The 22,303-nt window shown below is 44.0% G+C and overlaps 1 protein-coding gene across 4 annotated transcripts in view; it reads left to right on the top strand.

The window, feature by feature from the left end:
* CPPED1 (calcineurin like phosphoesterase domain containing 1) overlaps positions 1-22,303 on the top strand; it is a 625,662-nt gene that overhangs the window by 518,056 nt on the left and 85,303 nt on the right. The window lies entirely within an intron of this gene.

Genomic DNA, 22,303 nt, shown 5'->3' with positions numbered 1-22,303 from the left:
AGGTACTCTTGAGGAGGAACATAGTTTTCCTGGTTACTATATCTTCTGCAAGAAGAGTATCGGGGTTGGCTGCTCTTTCATGTAAAGAGTCATATTGGATAATTCTTAAGGATAAGGTTGGATTGCAGCCATATCCTAATTTACTTCCGAAGGTAGCGTCAGGTTTTTTTTCATATTAAACCAAGATATTGTTCTGCCTTCATTTTTTTTCAGAACTTCATTCTCTGAAGGAAAGGTCACTACATTCTCTTGATGTGGTGAGAGCGGTCCAGGTGCAATTAAAAGGGACAGCTCTGATGCATAAAAACAGATGTTTTTTGTTTGTGTTGCCTGACAGTCCTAAAAGAGGACAGGCAACATCGGAATCTACAATCTCTAGATGGATTTGTCAAGTGATAGCTCAAGCTTTTTGGCTTAAAATAAGAGAATTCCTCCTTTTTTCATTTTAAAGGCATTCAACCAAGGCCGTTAGTGCTTCCTGGGCAGTGTATCACCAAGCCTCCATGGCTCAGATCTGCAGGGCCGCAACTTGGTCTTCACTCCATACATTTACTAGATTTTATCAAGTATATGTAAAAGATCATGAGGATATCACCTTGGACGCAGTGTACTGCAGGCTGCAGTATGAGTCCTCTAGTCTCTTGGTCCCCTACTATTGTTGTGTCTTCCTCCCATCAGTTGGCCTTGCTATGGGACATCCCACATAGTAACTACTATGGCTCTGTTTGCCCTGATGTATGAAAAGAAAACAGGATTTTTATAAACAGCTTACCTGTAAAAATCCTTTTCTTTGAAGTACATCAGGGGACACAGAGGCCTCTCCCTTTTTTGGTATACACGTGTATTGCTTTGCTACAAAACTGAGGTGCTCCCACCAGAGGGGCCAGTGTCGATCACCTGAAGGTGGCCTATAATCCACATAGTAACTACTATGGCTCTGTGTCCCCTGATGTACTTCAAAGAAATGGATTTTACAGGTAAGCTGCTTATAAAAATCCTGTTTTTTCGTATGTCTTTTATGAGCAGTTTAAGAGCCATCTTGTTCAAAATAAATTTTTAGAATGTTAAATTAAGTCCACGCTTGTGGACAGAAGTTTCTTGTAAGAAGGTTGTAAATGTTCTATCTTGAATTCTCCCAAGTTATAAATCTTGAGAAGTCTTGGTCAAATAAACAAGATAAGGGAACTATTAGCTCACAGTCATATTTTTTTTTTTATTTCCTCCTTCTCAGGATTGAGAAACAAAAATAGGGCTTATTCAAAAAGTTGCCTTATAAATAAACCTTATTACTTATAACAAGTAATACTTTTTTTGATAATTCTCATTGTAGTATTATATTGGAGTAATTATATGCACAATGAATTGAGCAATGTCACTTATTTTAGTTTTATTATAATTATATATATATATATATATATATATATATATATATATATATATATATATATACATATATATATATATATATATATATTTGTGGTAGTGTGGTACCCCACCAGTGCATGTACCCAGAATTCTCAACCAGATGGGTTGAGGGGCTCCAGGGAGCTTGTAACGTTAAGAGGAAACTGACTTTTCAGTTTACTTGTTTTTTACTAAAGTCCACTTTGGGACCTGGAGCCCGGGGATTTCTTAGAGATCCGGGTGGGATGAAATCCCCAGTCCTGGGTCCGGTATTTGAGACGCACCAGCACACTGATTGGTTCAGGTGTGTGTTGGCCTGATAGTAAAGTCAGGATCATAGCTCTGGCCTTCACCCTCCCGAGGAGTCCAGGATTGCAAGGGAGAAGCCAGAGAGTGCAGGCTGCACTGTAAAAAGCCAGAGACCTGAGTCTGAGGTTGTTGACAGTAGTCAGGAGAGCTCCATGTGGGAGCCTGAGCAGTGGTGCATCTGCTGCCGAAGAGAGCCAGGTTGCTCGTATTTTTTTTTGTTTGTAATGCTGCAGGTGTAAGCCAGGAGGCTGAATATCCTTTTATTGAAAGCTGATGGTGAAAACCCCCTGCGAGGGAAACTACTTTTGTTTTCATTTCTGGAACTTTGTTTTTCTTTAATAAAAGTGGGCCAAAAAGCCCTGAAAAGGAATCGTCTGTGTGGACTGTTCTCGCTAGCAGGTGCTACACTTGAGCTAAACAACCCCCAAATGTTACAAAATATATATATATATATATATATATATATATATATATATATATATATATAGTTTGCTCTATAAAAGTTCTATTAATGGGGATGTTTAAGAATAAGCCATTATGCATTTAGTCAAAATGATCTCACTTTCAAGGTATGTGAGAAGTTAAGTTAATGACCTTATCCAAATTGTCTCACAATTATATATCCTTGTTTCAGATGCAGTCTACCAAGTTTGATAAGAGTTTGACAGTTTGTGGTATTTAATGTTCTTCTTTTAAGCTTCAGTCAAACGGTTATTCAGGAATTAAATTTGGTATGTTAAAAATATTTAAATATAAATTATATTGTAATACTGCCCCCTAGTGGTGTTCATGGTAAGGTGCAAAATGGCCTAAATTACCGTATTTCTCACACCATAAGATGCACCCCCCCATAAATTGGGGGAAAATGTCCCTGCGTCTTATGGAGCGAATACTAGCTCTCTACCAACCTCCCCACCCTCGTCACAGCTGCCATGTTACATACTGGGTCAGGCATAGAAGGCATGCATCCGGTGTCGTCTGCTGTTCACAGGAGGGTCACTAATCCGCAGCTGCCATGATCATATTTGGGCCCGGCCGGGCCCCAGCAGCAGGCATGGTGATCATCAAAAGGCTAGGGAAGGGGTCCGGCCCGGCCCAGGTAGAAGAAGTTCCCAGGATGCTTTTCATCAGATGACCAGTCCCAGTGTGCAGAGGCATGCCCACGCAACGTCATGGGCGTCATTATGCGTTGCCTGGAAACCTACAGTGTAATCAGGCATGCACAATACGACCTATGACACAGAGTGTCAATTGGGGAGCTTTTGCCAGAACACCGGATTACCTCAGAAGTCCCTTTTAGTCCCTTAGAAATCATTGCCCACCCTGCATTCTTTTTTTAGTGAACAAATAAACAAAACAAATGTACCATACTAAGTACTGTCTCCATAATTACGGTAACACTTACCAGGTGATCAGCCATGCCACCCACTGCATGGACCAGGTGATCAACCATGCCACCCACTGCCACGCCACCCACTGCAGGGGCCAGGTGCTCAGCCACACCACCCACTGCAGGAACCAGGTGCCAGCTCAGCTACCCACTGCAGGGACCAGGTCAGCCACCCAATGCAGGTGTCAGGACAGCCAACTACTGCAGGAACCAGGTGCTAGCCCAGCCACTCACTGCAGGCCCAGGTGCCAGCTCAGTCACCCACTGCAAGGCCCAGGTGCCAGCTCAGCCACCTGCAGCAGGGCCAGGGTCTAGGTGCGAAAGCAGAAAGGATGAATAAGCAGAAAAGCCTAGCATATAATATTCCTTTTAAACTGCAGGTAGTAAAATATGCTAAGCACCATGGAAACAGAGCAGTGGAGAGACATTTTAGGCCGCCTCCAACTGAAAAAATGATGAGAGAGTGGGGGAAACAGGAGGATCAGCTGCAAAAAGCAAATAAAAGTAAGCACACTTTCGTGGGCATGCTGCAAAGTGGCCACAGTTAGACGTGGCCATGAAAGAATGGATCACATATTACCAAAATAATGGCTTCTCAGTCTCTTCAAAAATGATCATATATGAAGCCAAATGCGTTGCTGTAGAGAAAGGCATTCATGATTTTATTGGATCACCATCCTGGGGCTACAGATTTGAGGTGATGTGACCTTGTTGTACGCACCAAAACTAGAATTGTGCAAAAAATGCCAAAAGAATATGAATCTAAGATTTTGTATTTTCATAAATTTGTAATTGACGCTAGGAAGAAAAACAGTTGTGAAATTGGCCAGATTGGGAATATGGATGAAGTCTCGTTAACCTTTGATGTGTCATCTAATAGGACCGTTGATCTGAAAGGTGCCAAAACCATAACTGTGAAAACCTCAGAACATGAAAAAACACATTACACTGTTGTGTTGTCCTGCTATGCAGACGGCACCTAATTTCCACCCGTGTTAATTTTCAAAAGGAAAACATTTCCGAAAGAAGTGATTCAACGAGGAGTTGTCGTACATGTTCATGACAAAGGATGGATGGACAAAAATGGAATGAGAGTATGGGTTGAAAAAGTGTGGTCCAAACGTCCTGGAGAGTTTCTGAAAAAACCTGCCTTATTAGTTCTTGACCAGTTTAGAGCGCATATTGGCGAAACGATAAAGTGTTTTAAAGAAGTGAAGACCCATTTACCTGTAATTCCTGGGGGTCTTACCAGCCAGTTACAACCTCTCAACGTTTCTATCAGCAAACCATTTAAAGTGTTTATGCGAGAAGAGTGGAACAAATGGATGGCTGCTGGTAATCATGATCTGACACCTACTGGACGTATGAAGATGCCCGCTATCGCTCAAGTTTGTGAATGGGTGAAAACATTGAGGCACTCGGTGAAGGAGGAAATCGTTGTACAGTCATTCAAAAAAATGTGGCATTAGCAATGCCTTAGATGGATCTGAATATAGTATCGTATATGAAGATGGTGAAGAAAGTGATGTCAGTGATTGTGAGCAACTGAGCTTCATGAATTCTGACACTATCAATGATGAGTTCTTGGGGTTCCCAGAAGACTAGAAGAGTACTCAAACCTCAAAGTCTCTCCTCATTTGTTAATGACAATGATGATGGTTCTTAATGTCATTGTTGACTGCTGTTCACTTTACATGGTTGAAATATTATTCTGTTATATTTTATTAAACATTTTTGGTTCTAAATCTTTTTTTTTCTTGTTTTCCTCCTATAAAACTTAGGTGCGTCTTATGGTCAGGTGCATCTTATGGAGTGAAAAATACGGTATTTTGTCATGGTTACGTGGGAATAACATGTCATTTAACATCATTAATTGCATAGTAGTGACACATACACTCTTTGGGTGGAATAAAAGTGTATACACGCAGCTGAGAGGGGATCTTGAAAGCAGACATCTGGAGATTGAACCATGGAGAGCTGAAAGGAGGGAGGGCGGAGCAATGTAGGAATGGTAGAAATCTCCTTTGCGGGATACACAGCTGATATCTCTCAAAACAAAAGTTTTAGATCTCCGGTAAAGTATTTTCTATTTTATCTTTTGGTATTGAATTATTTAGAATATACGTGGCTAAACCATTTAACCTTTGTGACATAGCATTGGAGTTGTGTTATTTCTACCTGCAGCATGACATAATTATATTCCTATTATACGTGAAATACACATCTTTGTATATCTCTAAAAAAGCAGATTCCAAAGTCTGTGTCAATGGTTTTGTTATGCTATATATTTAACCACTTGACCACTGGGCACTTAAACACCCTTAATAACCAGACCAATTTTCAGCTTTCGGTGCTCTCGCATTTTGAATGACAATTACACAGTCATGCAACACTGGACCTATATGAAATTTTTGTCCTTTTTTTCACACAAATAGAGCTTTCTTTTGGTGGTATTTAATCACCGCTGGGTTTTTTATTTTTTGTGCTATAAAAGAAAAAATACCGAAAATTCTGTAAAAAAAATGAATTTTTCTTTGTTTCTGTTAGAAAATTTAGCAGATTAGTAATTTTTTCTTCATAAATTTTGGCCAAAATTTATACCACTACATTTCTTTGGTAAAAATAAGTACAAATTGGTGGATATTATTTGGTCTTTGTGAAAGTTATAGAGTCCACAAGCTATGGTGCCAATATCTGAAAATTGATCACACCTGAAGTACTGACGGCCTATTTCAATTCTTGAGACCCTAACATGCCAGAAAAGTACAAATACCCCCCAAATGACCCCTTTTTGGAAAGAAGACATTCCAAGGTATTTAGTAAGAGGCATGATGAGTTTTTTTAAGTTGTCATTTTTTCCCACAATTCTTTGCAAAATCAAGATTCTTTTTACTTTTTTTTTTTTTTTTCACAAAATTGTCATATTATCAGGTTATTTCTCACACACAGCATATGCATACCACAAATTACACCCCAAAACACATTCTGCTATTACTCCTGAGTATGGCGATACCACATGTGTGAGACTTTTACACAGTGTGGCCACATACAGAGGCCCAACATGCAGGGAGCGCCATCAGGCGTTCTGGAGCACCCAGGACAATTCTGACATTTCTCTCCTACATGTAAAAATCATCATTTATTTGCTAGAAAATTACATAGAACTCCAAAACATTATATATGTTTTTTTAGAAAACACCCTGGAGAATACAATGGTGGTCTTTGCAACTTTTTATCTCGCACGGTATTTGCGCAGCAATTTTTCGAATGCTTTTTTTTTGGAAAAAAAACAGTTTTGTGCTTAAAAAAAAAAAAAACACAGTAAAGTTAGCCCAATTTTTGCATAATGTGAAAGATGAAGTTACGCTGAGTAAATAGATACCTAATATGTCACTCTTCAAAATTGCACACGCTCGTGGAATGGCGCCAAACGTCGCTACTTAAAAATCCCCATAGGCGACGATTTACATTTTTTTTACTGGTTATATGTTTTGAGTTACAGAGGAGGTCTAGGGCTAGAATTATTGCTCTCGCTCTAACGTTCGCAGCGATACCTCACATGTGTGGTTTGAACACCGTTTTCATATGTGGGCGGGACTTACGTATGCGTTCGCTTCTGCATGCGAGCACATGGGGACAGGGGCGCTTTAAAAAAAAAAACATTTTTTTTATTGTTCATTTTACTTTATTTATTTTAGTTTGACATTTTTTTCCCCCCCAAAAATTTTTTTGATCACTTTTATTCCTATTACAAGGAATGTAAACATCCCTTGTAATAGGAATATGGCATGACAGGTCCTCTTTACAGTGAGATGTGGGGTCAATAAGACCCCGCATCTCACCTCTAAGCTGGGAAGCCTGAAAAAAAAAAAGATTCTGGCTTTGATCGTATTAGCGATTCGGTAGAAGCACCGGAGGGCGGAGGGCGGTGGGAGGGGGGGGGATGTCTATGGCTGGGTATTGCAGGGTATCACCGACTATGGCTGGGTATCTCAGAGTATGGCTGGGTATCTCAGAGTATGGCGTTGCAGAGCATTGCAGGGTATTGGCGGGTGTTGCAGAGCATTGCAGAGTGTTGCAGGGTATTGGCGGGTGTTGCAGAGCATTGCAGAGTGTTGCAGGGTATTGGCGGGTGTTGCGGAGTGTTGCAGGGTATTGCAGGGTATTGCGGAGTGTTGCAGAGTGTTGCAGAGTGTTGCAGAGTGTTGCAGAGTGTTGCAGAGTGTTGCAGGGCGTTGCGGAGTGTTGCAGGGCGTTGCGGAGTGTTGCGGGGCGTTGCGGAGTGTTGCGGGGCGTTGCGGAGTGTTGTGGGGCGTTGCGGAGTGTTGCGGGGCGTTGCGGAGTGTTGCGGGGCGTTGCAGAGTGTGGCAGGGCATTGCAGAGTGTGGCAGGGCATTGCAGAGTGTGGCAGGGCATTGCAGAGTGTGGCAGGGCATTGCAGAGTGTGGCAGGGCATTGCAGAGTGTGGCAGGGCATTGCAGAGTGTGGCAGGGCATTGCAGAGTAATAGCAGGGCATTGCAGAGTAATGGCAGGGTATTGCAGAGTAATGCAGAGTAATGGCAGGGTATTGCAGAGTAATGCAGGGAATCGAGGGGTTAATTTTCGGTGAGCAGCGATGTGGGCACTGCAGATGCAGCCCACATCGCTGCTGACACCGATCTCTTCCCCCTCCGCTGTACCGATCGGTACAGAGAGGGGGAGGGAGGAACCGGCGTCATAACATGACGCCAGCTTGTTTACAAGTGATCACTCCGTCATTTGACGGAGCGATCACGTGGTAAACGGCTGCGATGAGCGGCCGTTTACCGTGATTCGTGATGCGCCGGGTCCACTGGACCCAGCGGTCACGGATGCTCTCGTGTGCGCGCCCCAGGGGGCGCGCGAGAGCAGAATTCTGGGAGGCCGTTAATTAACGGCCTCTCAGAGTTAAACAACCGCCCTGAAGCCGTTAATCGGCAATGGGCGGTTGTTAAGTGGTTAAACATAATATTCATCAGAGAATTATGTTTACCGTAAATAATTATTTGTTAAATTACCAAACTCTGTGCACAGTATAACATTTTGTCCGTGCACTTTTAGGCTACTTTCACACTGAGGCACTTTACAGGCGCTATAGTGCTAAAAATAGTGCCTGTAAAGCGCCTCTCTTTTCAGCTTTCACACTGGATCGGTGCACTTGCAGGACGTTAAAGTCCTGCAAGCAGCATCTTTGAGGCACTTTTGGAGCAGTGTATAGACCCAGGCACTATTAACCCTTTATTCGACCTCTAGCGGGGGTTAAAAGCACCTCTAAATTGACAGTAGAGTGCCGCTAAAACTAGCAGCGCTTTAATGCTTAAAGTGACCCACAATTTTTCTTCTTTTTTAATACTTTATCTGATATGGTGTGCTGACTCTGCAATCCCTCATTCACACAGCCAACTAGCGTGTGTGCCATGCACAAAATATGCTTTTACGTTCACTGTCCTCCATAGCCTTTGCCATGTTCCACGCACTATCTCGGACAATCAGATGTACTTTAGACTTATCAATATACCAAGTGTCAAGCATGATTTTTAAAGCATCAGTCTTGCTGCTGCAGTGTGTGATCCAACAAACTCATGTGCGTTAAGTAGGATGTTTTGCAATTGAAATTTGGCATCTATCCAATGTGCTGTCCAATGTGCATGTTCATTGGACTGATGTCTGAACTCCAAATGTCAGTAGTAAAATTGCTGGGATGTTGGTAGTCATGAGCTCCTGAACATGTTTTGCCAAACAATTAAGGTAGACCGGTATCTTCAAAGTAGTGTCTGCTTGGTAGTGTAAGAAACAAGATGTTACCCCAGCTCCACTGCCAATATAAGAGCCCATGAACTGTGATCTGAGCTCTAGCTAGGGCGTTCAGGCCATTCTGGAATCAAGAAGGCTGGCAACTTGGATGCTCTTGAATAAAAATGGGATTTTTATATACAGCTTACCTGTAAAATCCTTTTCTTGAGAGTACATCATGGGACACAGGAGCTTCATTACATAGTGGGTTATATAGGCACCTCTGGTGATTGGACACTGGTTAACCCCAATTAAGGAGAATTCCTCCCCATATAACCCCTCCCATATGGGAGGCACCTCAGTTTTGTAGCAAAGCAATAAGAAACCACGTAAAACCCAAGAGGGGCAGGAGCCCTGTGTCCCGTGATGTACTCTCAAGAAAAGGATTTTACAGGTAAGCTGTATATAAAAATCCAATTTTCTTGATCATACATCATGGGACACAGGAGCTTCATTACATAGTGGGATGTCCCAAAGCAATGCTCAGATTGAGGGGAGGGAGACACAGATCATAATTATAGACCGCCAGGGACCGGAGGACCTAAACTTCAGCCTGCAGTACACTGCGCCCAAAGGCGATATCCTCTTGCCCTCTGACATCCACCTGATAGAATCTGGTGAATGTGTGGACTGATGATCAAGTTGCAGCCTTACAGATCTGAGTCAGGGAGGCCTGGTGATGCACTGCCCAAGAAGCACTTGCAGCCCTAGTAGAGTGCGCTTTCACTTGAAAAGGAGGAATCTTCCCCTTTACACTATAGGCCTGAGAAATAACTTGTCTAATCCACCTTGAAAGAGTGGATTTTGATGCCGCCTGGCCCTTCCTAGGGCCTTCTGGCAAAATAAACAAGCAATCAGTTTTCCTTATCTGAGCAGTTGCTTGCAGATATATACTGATTGCTCTAACCACATCCAAAGTGTGCAAAGATTCTTCTTCTGTGGACTGTGGGTCTGGAAAAAAGCATGGTAGGATTACGTCTTGATTCAAATGGAATCCCAAACCCACCTTAGGTAGAAAGGACCTGTTGGGATGCATGACCACCCGGTCCTTATGAATAGTTCGATACGGCTCCTTGCTGGAAAGAGCTGCTAGCTCTGATACTCTTCTAGCCGTAGATATGGCTACCAAGAAGACCAATTTTTTAGTCAGGAGAACTAATGAAGCCAGATGCAAAGGTTCAAATGGTTGCCCCTGCAAAGCCGAGAGAACCAAATTCAGATCCCATGGGCATACCGGAGGTTTGACTGGTGGTCTTATCCACATGGCCCCCTGGATGAAAGCCTGCACCAGGGAATGCGATGCAAGAAGTTTCTGAAAAAACACTGACAAGGCCGAAATCTGCACCTTGATAGTGCTTACGGCCAAATTCATTTCTAGGCCTGACTGGAGAAAGGCCAAGATCCTGCTAATGACATACTTTCTAGGATGCCATTTCCTGAGTTCACACCAGGAAACATATGCCCTCCAGATTTTGTAATAAATAAGCCTGGAGGCCGGCTTTCTGGCATTGACCAGAGTAGAAAGGACAGGCCCCGAAAGGCCACGGTCTCTCAGAATGTGGGTCTCAGCAGCCAAACCATCAAATTCAGACTGCATAAAGCAGGATGGTAAATTGGAGTCTGTGAGAGCAGATCTGGCCGGAGGGGGAGGATCCATGGCCTGCCTACTGCCAACTTCATGATCTCTGCGTACCACGGTCGCCTGGGCCAAGCCGGGGCCACCCAAAGGACCAATGTTGTCTCCCTCTTGACTCTTCCCAGGAACCACAAAAGAAGCGGGCTCGGGGGGAAGGCATAGATCAGATTGTACTGATCCCAGGGAACTGTCAGAGCATCTGACCCCTGAGCAAGTGTATCTCTTGTCCTTGACACAAAATTGTCCAGTTTCCTGTTGAACCTGGATGCAAACAGATCCACGTCTGGAGTACCCCACCTGCGACATATGTTCCGAAACACGTCGGGGTGCAGAGCCCATTCTCCTGGGCACAACTGCTGGCGGCTCAGAAAATCCGCCTTCCAATTTTCCGCTCCTGGAATGAAGACTGTAGAAAGACACGGAACATGCTTTTCTGCCCAGACAAGTATGCGATTCACCTCTTTTTGGGCCACCAGACTCCTGGTACCGCCCTGGTGATTGATATAAGCCGCTGCTGTGGCATTGTCAGACTGAACCCGAACAGGGAGACCTCGTAGTCTGTAAGACCACTTTTATGAGAGCCATATAAATTGCCCGGATCTCCAGGACATTTATGGGCAATAGCTTCTCGATCGCAGACCATTTCCCCTGTGAGCACGTCTCCTCCAACACTGCTCCCCAGCCTGTCAGGCTGGCATCTGTTGTGATAATCTTCCATGGAAGAGGAAGAAAAGTTTTGCCCTTCAGCAAATTCTTGGTTTGTAACCACCAGATGAGACTCCTGCGTGTCCCTGGGGATAGACGCATAGGAAGATCCAAGGATTGGGGCTTCCTGTTCCAAGCCGCAAGGATGCATCTTTGCAGAGGCCTTGAGTGGAACTGGGCGAATGGGACGGCCTCGAAGGATGCAACCATTTTCCCTAACAGTCTCATGGCACAATCGAATGGGGGAAGATCTCCTGCCCAGAATTAGGCGCACCAGATCCCCAATGGCCAAGGCCTTTGGCCTTGGAAGAAACACCTTGCCCTGAGCGGTGTCGATGATCATACCCAGGTATTCCAACCTGGTGGCAGGCTGTAGGGATGACTTCTAGGTTTATGATCCAACCTAGGAGTTCCAGGTGTTCTAGCGTTCTGGTGGCGCTGTGGTTCAGGAACGCTACTGTTTTCTCCTTGAGAAGCAAATCGTCTAGATAAGCCATGACGGCTATACCCTGAGCTCTTAGGTTTGCCAAGAGAGGGTCCAGAATCTTTGTGAAGACTCGAGGGGCCGTAGCAAGCCTGAACGGCAAGGCCAAATATTGAAAATGGCGCCGCTCTACCGCGAACCTTAGAAATTTTTGGTGTGCAGGAAAAATTGGCACATGGAGATATGCATCCTTGATATCTATTGATGCCATAAATTCTCCCCCTTGCAGGGAGGAGACCACAGTGCGGATTGACTGCATTCGGAAGGACCGGATGCGTAAAAACCGGTTCAGATCCTTCAGATCTAGGATAGGTCTGACACTTCCATTTGGCTTCGGAACGGTGAAGAGATTTGAGTAAAACCCTGAACCCTGTTCTTTTGGGTCCACTTCTACAATCACCCCCTGGGATAGTAAGTGATCTAAGGCCAGAAATAGCGTTTTTTGCTTTACTGGATCCCTGGGGATCCTTGACCTTAGAAAGCGAGAAGGTGGAATCTCCTGAAACTCTAGCCTGTAGCTCAGAGATACAGACGAGATCACCCACTTGTCCCGGATCTCTTCCCACCAGGCTCCTGCAAACTGCAGGAGCCTTCCCCCCACTCGGCCGAGCGGGGGCGCCCCTTCACAAGGAAGCTTTTGGGCTCTGCTTGGCAGGCTTTTGCCCCCAAGTCTTTCTGCCCCTGGCCCTGCCCGGCCCTGAGCCTTTCCTGTAGAGGAGGGTTGAGAAGGCCTTCGCCACTGCTTAGAGATTGATGCTCCGGGAGAGAGAGCAAGCCTGAATGAAGGACGCTTGCTCCTTTTGACTGGAAGGAGAGCAGATTTACCCCCTGAATTTTTTTGGACGAATTTGTCTAATTCTTCCCCAAACAAACGTTCCCCTTTAAACGAGAACCCAATCAAATGCTTCTTGCATGTCAGCTCAGCTGCCCAATTCTTTAGCCATAGGGACCTTCGCATGTGTACCAACATGAGGGACAAACGTGATGCTTGTTGGACAGAATCCAAAATCGCATCAATCATGAAACACAGAATATGAGGCATTTCTGCATACTTCTCTACTTCCTCGCTTGGAAGGAGCCCAAGCATCTGCTTAACCTGTTCCTTGAGGATTTGGCACAACCCCACGGCTGCGACTGTAGGTTGCACTACAGCGCTAGTCATGGAAAAGGAGGCTTTTAATAAGGTTTCCAGCTTCTTATCAGTTTGATCTTTAAATACCTGCGCATTATCCAAGGGACAAGTCAGGTTTTTATTCACGCAAGAAACAGCCGCATCAACAGATGGGACCCCCCACTTCTTGGTGAAACTCTCCTCCAGAGGATAATGCATAGAAAACCTTTTAGGAGGAGCAAACAGTTTATCGGGATGTCCCCAATCCTCATACAACAATTCATCCATTAAGGGATGAATTGGAAAGGAATAGGCAGTCTGTGGGGCTTTCCTGACTCCCAGGGAAGAAACAGAGGACGTAGCGACTTCAGCAGCAGGCATTCTGAATGTGGTACGCACCAATTCAGTATAATACTGCACCTGTTTTCTGAGCGCCTGGGAGGAGGGGACTCTCTCCTCTTCCTCTGATTCATCCGACTGCTCAAGATCCCTGTCCCAAGACAGGGATCTCTCCTCATTTTCAGAAGAATCATCTGAGAGAGGAATTTCAGCAGAGGGAGGGGGATCTACCCCTTTTCCTGCTATCTTTCAGGGAACCAGAAATAAAATTCATTATTCTCCCTTCAAAACCTTCCAATGTAGCCCTAAGGGAGTCCTCAGTGACATAAACCGGGGCTGGGACATTAGGAGAGGCTGCAAAACCTGACAGGGGCACTGACTCGTCTTGAGAGGCTGGCTCCAGTCTTGCAGGGGGGATGGTAACTTACAGGCACTTTTAGAACCCCTTGACCTAGGCGGTGATTTACCAGTGCCTTTGCTACCTCCCCCTGAGACCCTCTTACGAGGAGGCATAGTCCTAAGCTACAAAGCAGAGGTACTAGTACAAGTGCAATCACTGTTGTGCTCAAAGTCTCACAATAAATATATATGCTTAAACTGCACAACCTGATGCTGAGTAGGTGTCTAAGGTTTGCCTGGATCCAATCCCCTCGGATGCTTACTGCACACAGCTCCTGTGTCTCCACTTACAGCCCCCTGACGCTCTGGGCTTTTTAAATCTGCCGCCTGGTGCCTGCGCAGTACAGCGCCATGCACACTGACGTGCAGAGCTCACAACCACACTCCCCCCTCCTCCATTAGGCCGGGAACGCGCCCGGCGTGCGTGCACGTGCGCGAGGACCGCGGGATCCAGGGGGGGAAAGGAGAACTCCACCGGAGCTGCGTGGGACCCCCAGACTACGTGGGACCCCTGTGTTACCTTGTTGTGGCAGGGACTGCAGTGGAGACGAGAGACAGCTGGAGAACCAGGCTTCACTGAGCGTGTGTACTGAAAGGCATGTAAGTATGCATCAGGCTGCTCTTACTCCCTCTAGTGGTGGAAACCAGGTAAGACATACAACTACTCAAAATGAAGAAATCCATCATATAATTACATATATAGGATTAACTTCCCTTACCTGTCCTCGCCGCGGGAATTGCTGAAACAGACAAATTCCAGCCTTCACCCATCACGGCGGGCAGTGTTAGCCAACCTTCAGGTTTATCTGGGGCTCTTTCTCGGAAGAGCCTCCTACCTGGACCATGTAAAAGACTCTGCCAGAAACTTTCGTGCGCTCTGTATAAACAGTGGTTTTCCCAGAGCCCAGTCTTCCAATAGGAGAGGACTTGCAGGCCAAACCTCATTTCTTCGGCTGACGAGGCCCGGGTACCATACCATCTTGGGAGTCAAATATCGGCCCGAGGTATGGATCCGGTTTGTTGTAGCCCTTAGGCCCCCGCAGGGACCTGCACAGAGCTAAAGTTTTATGAGACCAACCACCATAGACACTGGCGAAAAAACTGAGGTGCCTCCCATATGGGAGGGGTTATACAGGGGAGGAATTCTCCTTAATTGGGGTTAACCAGTGTCCAATCACCAGAGGTGCCTATATAACCCACTATGTAATGAAGCTCCTGTGTCCCGTGATGTATGATCAAGAAAGTACTTGCTACATGGATACACAGGTACAGTCTATATGCTGACATGTTATGGCTATGAAGCCTTCATCAAAGCATACATATTTAATTTAAAAACAAATATTTATAACTAAGCAAGCCCTCAAAAAGGGCAGGTGCATCTTGATTAGAAACAAATCAATTAAAAACACATTGAGAAAAAGGGGAAAAGACACAGCAAGCATTGAAAAGGACACATCATGAACAAATAAAACATGCTCTGCCATTACTCCAGCGAATATAACAAAAAAAGATTTATATCCATCCTATCATTCAAGCCATTTGTTTTTTTAGTATTGAAGGTATGGATTCACCACACTTCACGTTTAAACAAAATGCAATGAGTATTGCCTCCTCTTGGGGTTTTTTTTTTAACTTGTTCAGCACCACAAAAAGAAAAGGTGTCAAGATTACCACGGTGTATCTCTCAGAAGTGTTTTGACACATTTGAAATACTTTTAGCAGTAGTATTAGTGGTATCATTCACATGTTCTGAAATGTTAACGGGCGTATAGTGTAACCAACATATTCCTGGTTGCAGGCACTACATTGAATTACATAAACCACCAATTTAGAATTCCAATTAATATATTGTTTGATGGTATATGTTTTCTTAGTTGAGAAGGAGAGCACTAAGGTACTTTTTTGTGTCTATGGCATTGTCTGCAGGTATTTTGGCCACACATGTAAGATCATATAGTAGAAAGCCAGGTCTGTAGTTTGTTTGCCTTCTGAGAGCAAAACAAACTGTGTTTTTAATCGCACTGATCGCTGTATTAATGCCAATGGTCCCAAAAATGTGAAAAAATTGTCCGATGCCCTATTTTGGAGACGCTATAACTTTTGTTCCTTTTTTTTCCCCAAAAAATATGTAGAAGAATACATATTGGCCTAAACTGAGGAAAAAATATTTCTTTATATATATATTTTTGGAAGATATTCATTATAGCAAAAGGTAAAAAAATAATGCTTTTTTTTTTTCAAAATTTGCACTTTATTTTTTGAGCTATAAAAAAAAAAAAAGAAACTGCAGAGGAGATCAAATACCACCAAAAGAAAGCTCTAATTGTGGGAAAAAAAGGACGCCAATTTTGTTTGGGTGCAACGTCACACGAACGTGCAATTGTCAGTTAAAGCGACGCAGTGCCAAATTGCAAAAAGTGCTCTGTTCAGGAAGGGGTAGAATCTTCCAGGGCTGAATCGGTTAAGGATATTCCCTCTGATAGCAAATCCACAGTGTGTCAAAATGTTCAAGATGAGACTACCTCCTTCAGATTTGATAATCTTGTAGCAAGGTCTGCATTGGAAAATCTGCAAGCAGAATCTGAAGGAGAGTCTTTTGGGATGCAAGAATCCAATATTAACATGAAGGATAAATATTTTTACCCTTTATAAGCCAGAAGTGACATTGTTGATTCCTTTCAGAACATTTTGGAATCAGAATTGGTTAAATTGCATTAATCATGTCGGCAACATATTAGAAATAAAATGTATTTAACCAAGAAACTCAAACACTAAATGCTTTAAAAATTAGATCTGACTTAGTCATTCGCCAGGCAGATAAGGAGGACACTGTAGTGTTCTTAGATGCCGCTTGTTATAAACAGGAAGATCTGAGGCAGTTGAATGATTACACTACATATCGCCCTCTTAGTTCTGATCCTACAGCAACCATCCAACAAAAAGTATTACGATACTAGACTGGATCAAAAAACTGTGGATTATCTTATGGTCACATATCCCATCACTCCGGTTCTTCACCATCTCTCCAAAATACATAAGCAAGACATTCCAGTGAAAGGCCTCCCTATAGTTGCTGGTATAGGATCGCTACTGAAGAAACTGGCAGAATGGGTTGACCAATTTATTCAACCGCTTGTTGGGCATTTACCCAGGTTCATAAGATACTGGACATGCAGTAAATTTTTTGGTCCACAGAATGCACCTGGATCACCATAGATGTTAGATCTTTGTATTCTTGCATTCCCCACTCTCTAGCACTGTTAGCCATCAAACACCACCTTTTGAGTTGCAGTGTTTACAGCCCCAATGTACAGGAGTTTATTTGTAGAGCAGTAGAATTCCTCTTCAAACATTTTTTATGTTTGAATGATACTACATTCAGAGGCAATTTGCGTCCATGGGGGCAACATTTTCTCCCTCTTTGGCGAATCTTTATATGGGCTGGTGGGAAGAATTATTTATTTACCCACAGCAACCCATTTAAAACCAATATCGCCTTGTTTGGACGCTTCCTGATTGTAGTATGGCATGGATCAGGTGATGACATTAGGTTATTTTATGAAATATTTTAATACTAATTCTTTAAATCTGGAGCTCGCCTGTGTGCACCACCTGACCCAAGTAGACTATTTGGACCTGACTTTGATGGGGCATTCAGATAGCAACACAGTGATTTCTAGAACTTTTAGGAAGCCCTTTGAAGGGAATTCCCTTTTATTGGCCAATAGCTGTCACCCCAGTCATACCATTATATCTTTGCCCACTGGTGAATTCATCAGGGCCAGGAGGAACTGTTCTACAGAGAAGGACTTTCTGCAAGAATGTACAGTAATTCAAAAGCGACTCAGGGATAGAACTCTAATACACGAATAATAGCAAAAATATAGCTCTTCACAGAGATCGGGTAGAAAATATTCAGAATAGCAGTACAAACACAAATAGTGTAGCAATTTATAATAGAAATAAAGTTAACTTTGTTACTACTATTTCCTTTCCTTAATTGTAACAAAATTGTTACAATTCTTAAAGAACATCTTCCTATCCTGTATCCATGCTGACAGAGATCTGTACAGTGCTATTAAGGGGGGAGGGGGTGTGCAATTTTTCCTTTCTAGAAGGGCCCCCAATTTAGGTAGCATGTTGTTACCCAGTTTGTTTTGCTCTCAGAAGCCAAACAAACCACAGACCTGGCTTTCTACTATAGGATCTCATATGTGTGACCAAAATACCTGCAGGCAATGCCATAGACACAAAAAACACTTGGTGTTCTCCTTCTCAACTAAGAAAACATATACCATCAAACAATATATTAATTGCAATTCTAAATCGGTGGTTTATGTAATTCAATGTAGTCCCTGCAATATGTTGGTTACACTGTACGCCCGTTAACCACTTGCCGACCGCCGCACGACGATATACGTCGGCAGAATGGCACGGGCAGGCATATGGGCGTATATATAAGTCCCTGCCTGCCCGCGGGTGGGGGGCCCGATCGGGCCCCCCCCCGGTGCCTGCGGCGGTCGGCATTCCTTCGAGAGCGATCTGGGATGAGGGGGCAGCCATTCATTCATGGCCACCCCCTCGCGATCGCTCTCGACGAATGGAAATCCCCGGTGACATCACTTCCTCTCCTGTAATGTAAACACAGGAGAGGAAGTGATGTATTCTCTCCTCCGTGTCGGTATTTTTCGTTCCGACACGGAGGAGAGCGGATCGGTGAGTTGCACCAACACTCTACACACACAGTAGAACATGCCAGGCACACTCACACCCCCCCTTTACCCCCCGATCACCCCCCCAATTACCCCTGCCCCCCAGTCACAGTGACACCAATGTCATTTTTTTTTTTTTTTTTTTTTTTTTGCATTGGTGTCATTTGTGACTGTAATAACTGTTAGGGCAGTTAGAGTTAGCCCCCTTTAGTTCTAATGTGCCCCCCTAACCCCCCCCCAATAAAGGTTTAACCCCGTGATCACCCCCCGTCGCCAGTGTCACTAAGGCTGGGTTCACATTGCAGCGGTTTATGAGAACGAATGTGATTCGCACCGCACTGCAGTGCAAATCACATCCGATCTCTGTGCGATTCGAGTTCAGCCATTCGCCGCACCCGCCACACCCGCCGCACCCGCCGCAAATTCGCACGGGACCCTTTTTTTGGCCCGCAGCAGAATCGGATCGCATGGGTGTTCACACCATGCGATCCGAGTTTGCAGATCGCACTGCGATATGCGAACTGATCTGGGGGTGTCAGTAACATTTCACTGACACTCCCAGCAGTTCGCATAGGGCAGTGTGAACTGCCGCCGGGAGGCATGCGATGCGGGAACCCGCCGCGGATTCGCGGCGTTTCCGCATCGCTCCAGTGTGAACCCAGCCTAATAAGCGATCATTTTTCTGATCGCCGTATTAGTGTCACAGGTGACGCTAGTTAGGCAGGTAGGTATTTAGGTTCGCCGCAGCTTTTTATAGCGCCAGGGACCCCCATATACTACCGCATAAAGCCCCCTGATTGCCCCCTAGTTAACCCTTTCACCAGTGATCACCATATAACTGTTACAGGTGACGCTGGTTGGTTAGTTATTTTTTTATAGTTTCAGGGCACCCGCCATTTATTACCTAATAAAGGTTTAACCCCCTGATCACCCGGCGGGTGTCATTTGTGACTAATAACTGTTAGGGCAGTTAGGGTTAGCCTCCTTTAGTTCTAAGGTACCCCCCTAACCCCCCCAATAAAGGTTTAACCCCGTGATCACCCCCCGTCGCCAGTGTCACTAAGGCTGGGTTCACATTGCAGCGGTTTGAGAACGGATGTGATTCGCACCGCACTGCAGTGCAAATCACATCCGATCTCTGTGCGATTCGAGTTCAGCCATTCGCCGCACCCGCCGCACCCGCCGCAAATTCGCACGGGACCCTTTTTTTGGCCCGCAGCAGAATCGGATCACATGGGTGTTCACACCATGCGATCCGAGTTTGCAGATCGCACTGCGATATGCGAACTGATCTGGGGGTGTCAGTAACATTTCACTGACACTCCCAGCAGTTCGCATAGGGCAGTGTGAACTGCCGCCGGGAGGCATGCGATGCGGGAACCCGCCGCGCATTCGTGGCGTTCCCGCATCGCTCCAGTGTGAACCCAGCCTAATAAGCGATCGTTTTTCTGATCGCTGTATTAGGGTCACAGGTGACGCTAGTTAGGCAGGTAGGTATTTAGGTTCGCCGCAGCTTTTTATAGCGCCAGGGACCCCCATATACTACCGCATAAAGCCCCCTGATTGCCCCCTAGTTAACCCTTTCACCAGTGATCACCATATAACTGTTACAGGTGACGCTGGTTGGTTAGTTATTTTTTTATAGTTTCAGGGCACCCGCCATTTATTACCTAGTCTCACTAGTGTACCCCTAAATTTAGGGGTGTCTACTTTCCAAAATGGGGTCATTTGGGGGGGGTTTGTGCCATCTTGGCATTTTATGGCCTTCAAAACTGTAACGCCCTTAGAAAGCCTGAAGGCGGTGCTTGGTTTTCGGGGCCCCGTACGCGGCTAGGCTCCCAAAAAGTCCCACATATGTGGTATCCCCGTACTCAGGAGAAGCAGCAGAATTTATTTTGGGGTGTCATTTCACATATGCCCATGGCATGCGTGAGCAATATATCATTTAGTGACAACTTTGTGAAAAAAAAAAAAAAAAAAAAAAAAGTTTGTAATTTTCCCGCAACTTGTGGCAAAATATAAAATATTCCATGGACTCAACATGCCTCTCAGCAAATAGCTTGGGGTGTCTACTTTCTAAAATGGGGTCATTTGTGGGGGTTTTGTGCCATCTTGGCATTTTATGGCCTTCAAAACTGTAATAGGTAGTGAGAAGTGAACTCAAAAATTTACGCCCTTAGAAAGCCTGAAGGCGGTGCTTGGTTTTCGGGGCCCCGTACGCGGCTAGGCTCCCAAAAAGTCCCACATATGTGGTATCCCCGTACTCAGGAGAAGCAGCAGAATTTATTTTGGGGTGTCATTTCACATATGCCCATGGCATGTGTGAGCAATATATCATTTAGTGACAACTTTGTGAAAAAAAAAAAAAAAAAAAAAAAGTTTGTAATTTTCCCGCAACTTGTGGCAAAATATAAAATATTCCATGAACTCAACATGCCTCTCAGCAAATAGCTTGGGGTGTCTACTTTCTAAAATGGGGTCATTTGTGGGGGTTTTGTGCCATCTTGGCATTTTATGGCCTTCAAAACTGTAATAGGTAGTGAGAAGTGAACTCAAAAATGTACGCCCTTAGAAAGCCTGAAGGCGGTGCTTGGTTTTCGGGGCCCCGTACGCGGCTAGGCTCCCAAAAAGTCCCACATATGTGGTATCCCCGTACTCAGGAGAAGCAGCAGAATTTATTTTGGGGTGTCATTTCACATACGCCCATAGCATGTGTGAGCAATATATCATTTAGTGACAACTTTGTGTAAAAAAAAAAAAAAAAAATTTTTTTTTGTCATTATTCAATCGCTTGAGGCAAAAAAATAAAATATTCAATGGGCTCAACATGCCTCTTATCAATTTCCTTAGGGGGTCTACTTTCCAAAATGGGGTCATTTGGGGGGGTTTTGTACTGCCCTGCCATTTTAGCACCTCAAGAAATGAGATAGGCAGTCGTAAACTAAAAGCTGCGTAAATTCCAGAAAACGTACCTTAGTTTGTAGATGTGACAACTTTTGCGCAAACCAATAAATATACAATTATTGACTTTTTTTTTACCAAAGACATGTGGCTGAATACATTTTGGCCTAAATGTATGACTAAAATTGAGTTTATTGGATTTTTCTAATAACAAAAAGTAGAAAATATCATTTTTTTTCAAAATTTGCGGTCTTTTTACGTTTATATCGCAAAAAATAAAAATCGCAGAGGCAATCAAATACCATCAAAAGAAAGCTCTATTTGTGGGAAGAAAAGGACGCAAATTTTGTTTGGGTACAACATTGCATGACCGCGCAATTACCAGTTAAAGCAGCGCAGTGCCAAAGTGTAAAAAGACCTCTGGTCATTTACCAGCAAAATGGTCCGGTCTGAAAGTGGTTAAGAGTCAAAATTTCAGAACATGTGAATGATACCACTAATACTAATGCTAAAAGTATTTCAAATGTGCCAAAACACTTCCGAGAGATACACCATGGTAATCTTGAAACCCCAAGAGGAGGTGATACTCATCATATTTTGCTTAAATGTGAAGTGTGGTGGATCCATACCCTCAATACTAGAAAACCATATGGCTTGAATGATAGAATGGACATAAATATTTATTTTAACATAATTATGTTTTGTTATTTTCGCTGGAGTAATGGCAGAACATGTTTTACTTGTTCATGATGTGTTCTGCAATGCTTTCTGTGTCTTTCCCCTTTTTCTCCATGTGATTTTAATTATTTCTAATAAAGATGTACCTGCCCTATTTGAGGGCTTGCTTAGGTATAAATATTAGTTTTTAAATTAAATATGTATGCTTTGATGAAGGCTTCATAGCCAAAACTTGTCAGCATATAGCCAGTAACCGTGTATCCATGTAACAAAGTACTTTTATATAAGAGCATCTGAGTTGCCAGCCTTCTTGATTCAAGAACTGCTTGGTAGTGTGTAATGCTGCTCAATATATTGCATAAGCCTATGGAATCCAATGTCCTCTACAACAGACAATGACTGGTCGAGTAATGCAATAAACTC

The sequence above is a fragment of the Lithobates pipiens genome, unplaced genomic scaffold (genome assembly GCF_037356315.1).
Source record: "Lithobates pipiens isolate NorthernLeopardFrog02 unplaced genomic scaffold, aLitPip1_a1.2 Scaffold_22, whole genome shotgun sequence".
In the NCBI taxonomy this organism is placed as follows: domain Eukaryota; kingdom Metazoa; phylum Chordata; class Amphibia; order Anura; family Ranidae; genus Lithobates; species Lithobates pipiens.
Note: the sequence above shows the minus strand (reverse complement) of the source record. Positions and strands in the feature narration are given on the sequence as shown.